Source organism: Tyto alba, unplaced genomic scaffold (assembly GCF_018691265.1).
Source record: "Tyto alba isolate M040663 unplaced genomic scaffold, T.alba_DEE_v4.0 Super-Scaffold_13, whole genome shotgun sequence".
Taxonomy (NCBI): Eukaryota; Metazoa; Chordata; class Aves; order Strigiformes; family Tytonidae; genus Tyto; species Tyto alba.
In genome coordinates this window covers 13,287,849-13,298,109 of record NW_024881275.1, presented here as the reverse complement: position 1 = coordinate 13,298,109, position 10,261 = coordinate 13,287,849, and positions in this window count along the sequence as shown.

Genomic DNA, 10,261 nt, shown 5'->3' with positions numbered 1-10,261 from the left:
AGGAGGTCAGTGTTAAAAATTCTATTATGGGCAGGGAAAGAGGCATGGCAATTCTGAACATTTCTGAGATGCAAGATGCAAAAGTACAGAGTTTATATCAGTGGTATTAATAAAATGTTAGGTCTGGAAATTCATGTAAATCAAATTTTAAGAAGCAGACACTGCCTAAGTGGGTTTAGAGTCTGGCTTTCAAAGGTCATATAGACCTACAGAGTCTTCAGGCATTCAGTGCTTTAGAAAAGTAATGACCTACGAGCTTCAAGACTGAGAAATAAATATAAAAGAGAGGAGAAACACTAAAGGACAGATCAAAAATGTGGGTAACATACTAGGTTATTCACATTTTCAAAGTGAACAAAATTCTACGTCTCTCTGGTGCACTGCAGCACCTATTTTGTGAAAAAGTGTATCTTTATGATCCTCTGAGAAAGAAGTAGGACTGATAAACAATATTGGAAGGATTTCCACACAAATATATTGCAGCCTTCCATAATATAATAATAACTGGACAATATTTCCTGTAGTCAGCAAATTTTTTTGCCATCTATTCAGCTGTGGTAAGGGATAGTGCAGGTATATGTTATTATCCACACTTAGCTTGTGGTGTCCTGCTTCTAGGACATAATGTTTGACTTTTTATATTAATTTGAAACAGGAATATATTACAAGAAGTATTTTACTAGTATTATATATGGTGAGGATACAGTGTTAATTTTGATGCTTACTTTTTCCTAGGCTAATGATTTTCACATTAAATATAATTGAATATATATTTATTCAAAAATATAACCCACTGATATATTTGAAATTGTACAAATTCATGAGGCTGTAACTCAGATAAGGGTGACACTGGTATAAAAAATTATTTTGTCTCTAATGGGAACATTTCTACAACAATTTTCAAATAAGTATGGAGTTTTGACTTGACAGACAGGTTGCTCTCCAACTCAAACTATGGCACAAAGCAAATTCAGACACATTTAAACAAATACGCTTTCTAGTAGCTGTTTTGAATTACCACCACCAGTTTGGATGGCAGCAACAATGTACAAGACAAAATAAAAACAGTGGGTAGAATAGAAGTGGTGCAAACAGGTTGGCATCCATCAACTTGCAGATGCTGTGGTTTGTTAACTATCTGACTATTTTGGTAGAACATGGCATGCATCCCATGAAAAGTTTTTTTTTTTAAAAAAAAACAAACAAACAAACAAACAAACAAACAAACAGAATACAGGGCATAATTAAAACATAAGAAACATAAAGTTTATATCTCTGCTACTGCTTAGAGGTCTCCTTCTTCTATGGGGACATCAAAACCTTTATCATTTAGAAATATTAAAAACTCTTCATTTTTCTGCCCATCAGAAATCCCAGAAGCTTTTAAAGATACTGCCAGTTTGGTCACTATGGTTAACATTAATATAATATTAAAGGTGGAGAAACAGAAATTTCAGAAGGCATGACTCTTCTTAAGTTATTTGTAAACACAGCTATAGCCCTTAATTAAGACATCTTGAGATGTTCAGATCTGTTCGTTACAGGAGGAGCTCTGAATGGCTTCAGTAGATTAGACTATTTCATTTAAGAACCGTCATAATTCTATGTCGTGGTTTGAGCCTGGTCGGCAGCCAACCACCACTCAGCCACTCTCTCTCCCTTCTCTTCTGGCAAGAAGAAGGGACAGAGGGCCAGGCTTGGGGTTTGAGATAGGACTGGTATGGGGAAAAAATCCCCCTTTATGGGCACGAGCAAAAGGCAGACTCGTTAGGGGAAGGAAAAAAAAAAAAAAAGAACATACATTTATTACAGACACTAACAACAAGTAACAGAGTAGGACAGTGAGAAACATTGCCACATCTTGAGAACACCTTCCCGCTACCTCTTCCTCCTTCCTGGGCTCAGCTCTTCTCCTGATCTCTCTGCCTCCTCTACCCAAAACAGTGCAAGGGCAGGGAATGGGGGGTGCAGTCAGCGCTGCCACTTCTTCTATCTTCAGTGCATGGAGCTTCTGGAACTTGTTCCCCTGTTCTATCGTGGTCCCCCTCTCACAGCAGACAGTCCTCCACAAACTTTCTCCGACATGAGTCCCTCCCATGGGCCGCAGCGTTCCCCACACTGCTCCGTCATGGGTCACTAACTTCCTCTGACTGGATTCCCTCCCACGGCTGCAGCCCTTCCCGAGCTGCTCCGGCGTGGGACTCCCCCACATGCTGCAATCCTCCCAGTGCTGAACTACAGCAGCGGGGCTACCTTTTCCCATGAGACCCCGGCCTTCTTCGGGCACAGCATCTTGATCAACCGGTGGAAACCACAGGCCATAAATCAGTCTGCTCCACTGTAGATCTTCATGGGTGGCAGGGGGGGGCCGCCCTGCCATCTCACCACAGGATCCGGGGGGTCTCTTCTCCAGCACACCTCCCCCCTCCTTTCTTCCTCCATTCTTCCACTGACCTCGGTGTTCACGCAGCTGCAGCAACTCCTCCTCACAAGTCTGACTGCCCGTCACCACATCCCTTCTTAAATACGTTATCGCAGAGGAGCAGCTGATGGGCTCAGTTTCCAAACAGAGGTGGAGCTGACTTGGAGCTGAGGGAGCTTCGAGAAGCTTCTCACAGGGGGCCACCCCTATAGCCCCCTCCCCTGCCACCAGAAAAACCCCACCACTCACTCAACCCAGGACAGTCTACTAAAGTGTACAATCAACACAGGTAAATACAGAGAGTATCCACATTGTCCTTTAACCCTCTATGTCCTTAACCTCCCAGTCTTTGGTGAATTATGATCAAAACCTCACAGAAGAATTTTCCTAGGAATTATTATCCTCAGTCAAGTAAACAAGAGCAGCATGTGATTTATTCTTTACGTTGCGTACACCACCCATTCTGCAATGTTGAATGACAGAAGACAAAGTGAACCACTGAGCTGTAATCACATCTCTGCACTGGCAGATTTTGCACAGCCACAGCGATAAAATCTAAATTTACGTTGGGCCCTTTGTATTAGGCTGAGTTAAGCTTCATTGCCCCAGGGAAATAAATACCACTATAGAAATCAAAGGCAACAGTTGTCCACAGTGTACTTACTCAGATCTGAAGTAAACCATCATTTCTTAAACTGAAGAATAATATTTCATCTTCAGAACACATAAAGTTACATTAGTGATTCAAATGGTATCAATTCAGGGTTTTTTTGTAATCCAACATACCTTTATTGAAAAGTAGATGGACTAAGACCACTGTACTGCTTCAACCTCTATTCCAATGAAAGTATAAAAAGCATCAGCTGAAGCAGCAGAGTGCTAAAGACAATAGAACAGAAATAAATATTTACTGAGAGACTTCATGTTGTATCGCAGAAAAAAAAAAAACACACTTATTTTCTCTCTTGACAAGCATGCTCTGACATAAATTCACTTGATTATCATATATAAAGTGCATGCATATACCAAAGAAATCAGAAATAAACAGGAATCTGTGCAGGAAGCCATCTTAAGTGCAATTATCAAGAACCTCTTCACAGTAATAAAAGAAATATAAACCTTGAAGAACACACTCAAAACCACCCCCTCAAACTGAACTCTGTGTGAACAGGTATTGTCTGTAGTACACTTTAAACATGTACAAGAACTGGAGCTCTGCTGAGGAACAGAGGAAAAAACTCTGAGGAAGCGACCCATTACACAACTTGTCCTGTGCTTGAATATTTCCACACTGAACAACAAAAGCAATTTTGTCATTTGCTACATACTAATGCAGAACTCACGTATTTGGCCCTGTTCTGTTTCATCATAAGATTTTAGCAGAACTGGTGAATTAAGAGGTTTATGAGTATAGAACAATTCTAAAATTCAACCTGCATCCTTCCAGTCTTTTTGATGTTAAATTCTGCAATAAACTCTGATGTTGTTAATGACTGTTCCTTTCAAACTTGTAAAAACTTTAGAATTTTTTTTTTTATTATCTACATTCCAAACATGTAGCAAAACAATAAGTCAAATATCATTTTACCAATGTGACATTATATCATTATATACACAATTAATCATATGAACCTATTTGGGAAAGCAGATTATACATTCAGGTGAATTAAAAGATCATGAAAATGTTGACTAGTGGTACCCCTGATAGTTAATGTATGCTAAAACCATTAAGATGTTCTACCACTGGAGGACAATATTTAGTGTGCTTCCTTCTGAAACATTTTTTGGGGCTTTTTTTACTGTTTTCACTTTTTCTCTTATCTGAGACCATTTCTTTAAATCATATTCTCAGCTCTACTGCCAAAATGCACTTTTATCATCCTGTATATTCTAGCTGAATCTGACTGAATAAATATTCAAATACACAAACTCTCAAAAATTGAACAACATTTGGACTGAGTTTCTCAAGTAACAGATGCAAACCAGGGACAGCGTCAGTAGCTAAACCTTAGCATGATGCTTTTAATTTCTGCTTGGTAGAACAGGGCAGGAGGAAGGATTCAGATGATTCAGCAGAAGTGGAAGTGACTCTCCTGCACATACCAACAAGGTGAAATGGCAGTGATGCCTCTTGCTTAGGATGCATCAGAATCATGGTCAGTGGAGAAGTTAATAAGATTATTCCAGCATTATTTGCATAGCATTTATGTCAAAACCAAATTCTAACCATAACTATTATTTGAAGCAAACCTAATGGGCATTTAAAAAATATGTAAAAAATAGAAAAAAAGAAAATAAAAGGAGCAAAGAAATAGCACCTTCTCAGTCCTGAAAAACAGATTTTATTGCATTCTGAGTCCACCTTTTTTAACAATTAAGTTCCTGCCTAGAGATGTGTAAACAGTCTCTGTTATATTATCCAACTCTCGCAAAACACTTGCTTGGAGCATGTCCTTAAAGAAACAAAGTTCTTAGTCTTCTGTTTTGTACACACATATTTATAGTTCTTACACATGCTCAGGCTCACGCCATCACTACTGGATTCTCAAAACTGACAATAATGACTTCGCTGATTTCAACTGAAGTTAGAAAGTGGATCCTCTTATGTTCTCTCAAATGGCTGGGAGTTGTAATGGCAAATTATAAAATAACTTTATCCATCAGAGAGAACAGATATTACGTCTATGTAAAACTGACAGAACATTCACAAAATTGGAAAATCTTGTATAAATCATGTAACATTATTCTTATTGAGATCCATAAACATTCATAAATTATGTAAAATTTCTCCAGTGAAGAGACTGACCAAATAAAATTTATTAGAAAGTCACAGTTGCAAATTACCTATATAATTGTAGTGGTTGACCTTGGCTGGATGCCAGGTGCCCACCAAAGCCACTCTATCACTCCCCTCCTCAGCTGGTCACAAGAGAGAAAATACAACAGAAGGCTCATGCATTGAGATAAGGACAGGGAGAGATCACTCACCAGTTATTGTCACAGGCAAAACAGACTTGACTTGGGGAAATATTATTTTAATTTGTTAACAATCAAATCAGAGTAGGATAATGAGAAATAAAACTAAATATTAAAAGCACTTTCTCCCCACCCTCCCCTTCTTCTCAGGCTCAGCTTTACTCCTGATTCCTCTACCTCCTTCCCCCTAGCAGCACAGGGGGAGAGGGGATGGAGGTTGCAGTCGGTCTATCACCCCTTGTCTCTGCTTCTCCTTCCTCCTCAGGGGGAGGACTCCTCATCCTCACACTCTTCCCCTGCTCCAGTGTGGGGTCCCTTCTACAGGATAAAGTCCTTCATGAACTGCTCAATCATGTGTCCCCCACGGGGTCACAAGTCCCCCCAGCAAACCTGCTCCAGTGTGGGCTCCTCTCTCCATGGGGCCACAGGTCCTGCCATGAGCCTGCTCCAGCACGGACTTCCCACAGTGTCACAGCCTCCTTTGGGCATACATCTGCTCCAGCGTGGGGTCCTCCACAGGCTGCAGGTGGAGATCTGTGCCACCATGGACCTCCCTGGGCTGCAGGGCACATCCTGCCTCACCGTGGGCTGCACCACGGGCTGCCAGGGAATCTCTGCTCTGGCACCTGGAGCACCTCCTCCCCCTCCTTCTACACTGAACTTGGTGTCTACAGAGTTGTTTCTCTCACATATTCTCACTCTTTTCTCCATATGCTGCTCCACAGTTTCCCCCTCCCTGCTTCTTAAATACATTATCCCAGAGGTGCTACCACCATCACTGATGGACTTGGCCTTGTCCAGCAGTGGGTCTGTCTTGGAGCCAGCTGCATTGGCTCTGTTGGACATGGGGGCAGGTTCTGGCATCTTCTCACAGAAGCCACCCATGTAGCTCCCCTGCTACCAAAACCTGGCCACACAAGACCAACACAATAATGTCTGCCTGGAAAGTAAAGAATGTATAATTTTTCTGTAAAATTACTTGCACCAGTGAAATTAGCTATTGTTTGCTAGTTGTCTGTTTTACTTCCTCTCTCCTTTTACATCTCATTATTCTTTCCTTTTACTTCTTATTATTCCTGGAACAATACGAAGTATTTAAATTCTGTTATAATGATTTTTTTTTTTTTCCCATTTCAATACTAGTTCTGTTGTCAGTGTCATGCTTGGTGAGATGTTTTGAATAACCGGTGTGTTTTCAGCACACCATTCATCCTGTGTTTGTATAGGTGATAACTTAATTGTGCCGTGCACATGCAAGGCAACCTTATGGTTTACTAAATAAACATGTAAACCCAAATAATTGCTAGCTAAAGAAAGGTGGTTGTCTTTTGTTTTATTTTACTATGTGTATATGAAGGTTATCTGTTGTTTCTTAGTTTAGGGAAACTTGGACATGTTTTTTGTTTCATAGTTCTTAAAAAATATGCACAGAATTATTTTCCCTAGTTAAGGTTTTTGCATATCTCTTTCAATTTGAAGACCTTTCATATGTCTGAAGTGGGACATGTGGTTAGAACTGGTAGCAATTCAAATGGCAGCAGTGTCATGCCTGTCCTCAGAAGCCATTGCACAGTAACACCAATAGCAGTTCTGTTTTTCATGAATCTCACCTAGATTTATATAAAGACAATGAAGCATTCTCCATCCAATATGTGTATGGGACGGGGGGGGGAGGAATTCACAGGGTAGTAGTGATTTTATGCATCAAACCATATATGATGCAATGATCACAATATAAATAAGTTATACTCTATTTCTGCATTCTTACATTTCCTTGGGCATCTGTCTGACTCACTAATATGCTGGTCATCTCTGAGGAAATGATGATTTCAGTCAGATACCTGTGGACCTTACAAGGACAGGAACAGCTTGGAGAATGTGACTATAGTGTGTCCTGTAGTAGCTGAAAAAAAGATCCAAAGAGGATGATAGTGAAAACTATATTTTAATGCCCATTACAAAGTTAGGTGATCATAACAAAGTCTCACAAAAGGTCTATGGTTATTTAATGGAAATTTAATTGTGTTTCAAATTTGTGCATTACTAATTCTATTACACCTCCTCAACCTAACTCATTCAGAGTATCCATTAATTATTTTTAAAAATCTGTTAGTTGTAAGAAAGAAGAAAAAAAAAAGAAATCTGGATAGAGAAAAAAATCCTTATTTTAAGAATTCCAAACTATGCAGCCAGCGTGATGAAGCATCATTAGGCCATTGATCTGAGGTAGAAAGGAAAAAATTTGGTCTAGAGGGAACAGTACAGTATTTATTGATGTTAACACAAAACCACAACAAGTTAGTGAATGGGACCTCCTATGTATGCATGGCAAGCTCATTGCCTTCCAAATTAAGCTACTTTTCCAACCCGCTGTGAAGAGTGCTTTCTGAGTTTTGTGAAGCATTCAAGCTTAGGAAGTGATTCTTGCAGTCTATAGAAAAAAATTGATTTTCCCTCCTTTGTGTTTTACCTGTAAATATGATTTTTGAATTAAATATAATCACACACTTGGGGTCTGAGGTGAGAATGGAAATTAATAGCTCTTGCTATTGATCCTTCACACTTCGTAACCATTCACCATATTACTCACAACATTATTCCTTGGCTGTAAAATCCTGCTGCAGCCAGACTCTCACATAAAACCCAGAACCACCTGTTGTGTGCTGCGTTTCATGCAGGAATTCATTTGCACTCACAAAACAAGTTTATTGTGGTCTGAAATATAAAGGGAAATCTTGGCCTCGTGACAGTCAGACAGGATTTCACCAACAGATTGTGAGGCTGCAGGTTCACACGAACGCTTCCTGCCACCAACCATCTTATATCAAAATACAGTGAAACTAAAGCTGAAGGGATATCCAGCCAGATTCTCATGTGGCATATGACCAGAAGTGTATTACATGCATTCTTTCAATTCTGTCTGGGTGCCTATTCTAACATCAAAACATCCTGCACAGCAAATTAACAATGTATCCCCACACAATCTGTTTACATCCTTCTTCGTTTTCCCCTCCTCAAAAGCCTGGTTGATCAGCGTAGAGTATGTTCAGAAGCCTGACTTCAGCAAAGTTCCCACGGTCAGAATAAATCATCAAATTAAACCAAATTTCTAATAAACCTTAGACATTTGAAATGCATTTAATTGAAAAGTAATAATTTCTGAAGAATATTAGGAGCCTTTAATTCTAGTGGTAATCTTTTACGATGCTACATCAAAGACTTCTACACACAGTAGAAGTTTATTACTGTTACACATAGTAATAAAACACGCACAAAATATAAAGGTTTGTATATATACAGTTTTGCACATATGGCCTGGTACTTACCTTTAGTAGGAACTTCTGTCATGAAATTCACTAGCTAAATTAACAACTGTTCTAATACTGGGTATTGCATATGTTTTGTTTCATCAGTTTTTGCTATTTTCTATGCATATTCCTGAAGCATTTAAGTATGTCCAACACCTATTTGAATCAGCGTCAGGAGCTGGTGTGGGGAGAAAAGGGAATTTGTGTTTAAAATGAAGTACAGCTGCAAAGACCTGTTGCATCAACATTTCCAAGTATATAGTAAAATCACCTGTAACTTTTTTTCGAATTTTCAGGTTTTCATTACAGGAATTCCAGTGATGATGGAAATATTGACTGATTTTGACTGGGTTTACCAATTTACACAATGTATGATAAAAACACAGTTATCTCACAAGACCAAGAAGATACTGAATTAGATTCATTCTAATATGTTTTAGTGAAAGGCACTTTGAATGTAAAAAATAGTTTTACATTAGAATCAAATCACTTGAACTGTGCTACCAAAATAAAACAAATGTGTTAGTCTGCTTTTCTGTCTTTAAACATTTCTTTGCCTAAAGGCAAGGACTTGTCTTCCAAAAATCCGTCTTTCATAGAAATGTTTGTTAGTTTATCTTGTTCAGAATAAAATAATAGAAGTACACATTCCCCCTAAGATTATATCAAGTTAGAGTGAAAAACAGGAAAAATTTCCTCCAGCAACAACAGTCTCTTGATGACTGTACACCCATTAATGCACATATCTAACTGTAGTCCTCATAATGAGCCAGCTTCCACTTCTGTTCAGTGACCAGCCTCCAGAGTCGCTTAAGCAATTCCTGAAAGAGAGAAAAAGCTCTTTGCCATGCAACTAGATAAAAAGGAGTGAACCACATACAGATATTTCTCATTAAGACGAAAAGGATTCCCATAAGGTCTTTTTCCTAATGGATGGAGAGTGGATGGAAGGGAGAAATTAAGGCAAAGTTATTTCTCAGATGTAGTGGTGTGATTAGCATGCTTCTTGTTAATTGTTACAATGGATAAATAATGCAACCCTTCAAACCGTACACAATTTGGATGTTCAGACATTTTATTAGCCATCAGCTAGATGATCTCTCATCGCAACTCTCAAATCTGTCTATTCACTTTCTGAGTAAAAATTTACATTTTCATTTGGTTCCCATGTTTTCACATTCAGTGGAGTTCTTTTTAGTTCTTAATTGAAGGCAAAACCTGCAAGTATAGCTGTGGAGGACTGAGACAGAACAGTAGCTCGAAGGACCAGATTGAAAGTTAACACACTCCCTGCCTAGGAGTTCCCAAGTAAAAACAGATACAACTTCTTGTAAAAGAGTCACTGGCATATTTTTTCCCTCAAACTCCCTTGAATTTTGAAGGAGTTTGAAGGAGTGGAGGTTCACAACAGTAGCGGTGTTGTAGTTTGGGCCTGGTTGGCAGCCAACCACAATGCAGCAGCTCTCTCTCCCTTCCCCTCCGGCAATAAGAAGGGACAGAGAGCCAGGCTTGGGGTTAGAGATAGGACTGGGATGGGGAAAAATTCCCCTTTATG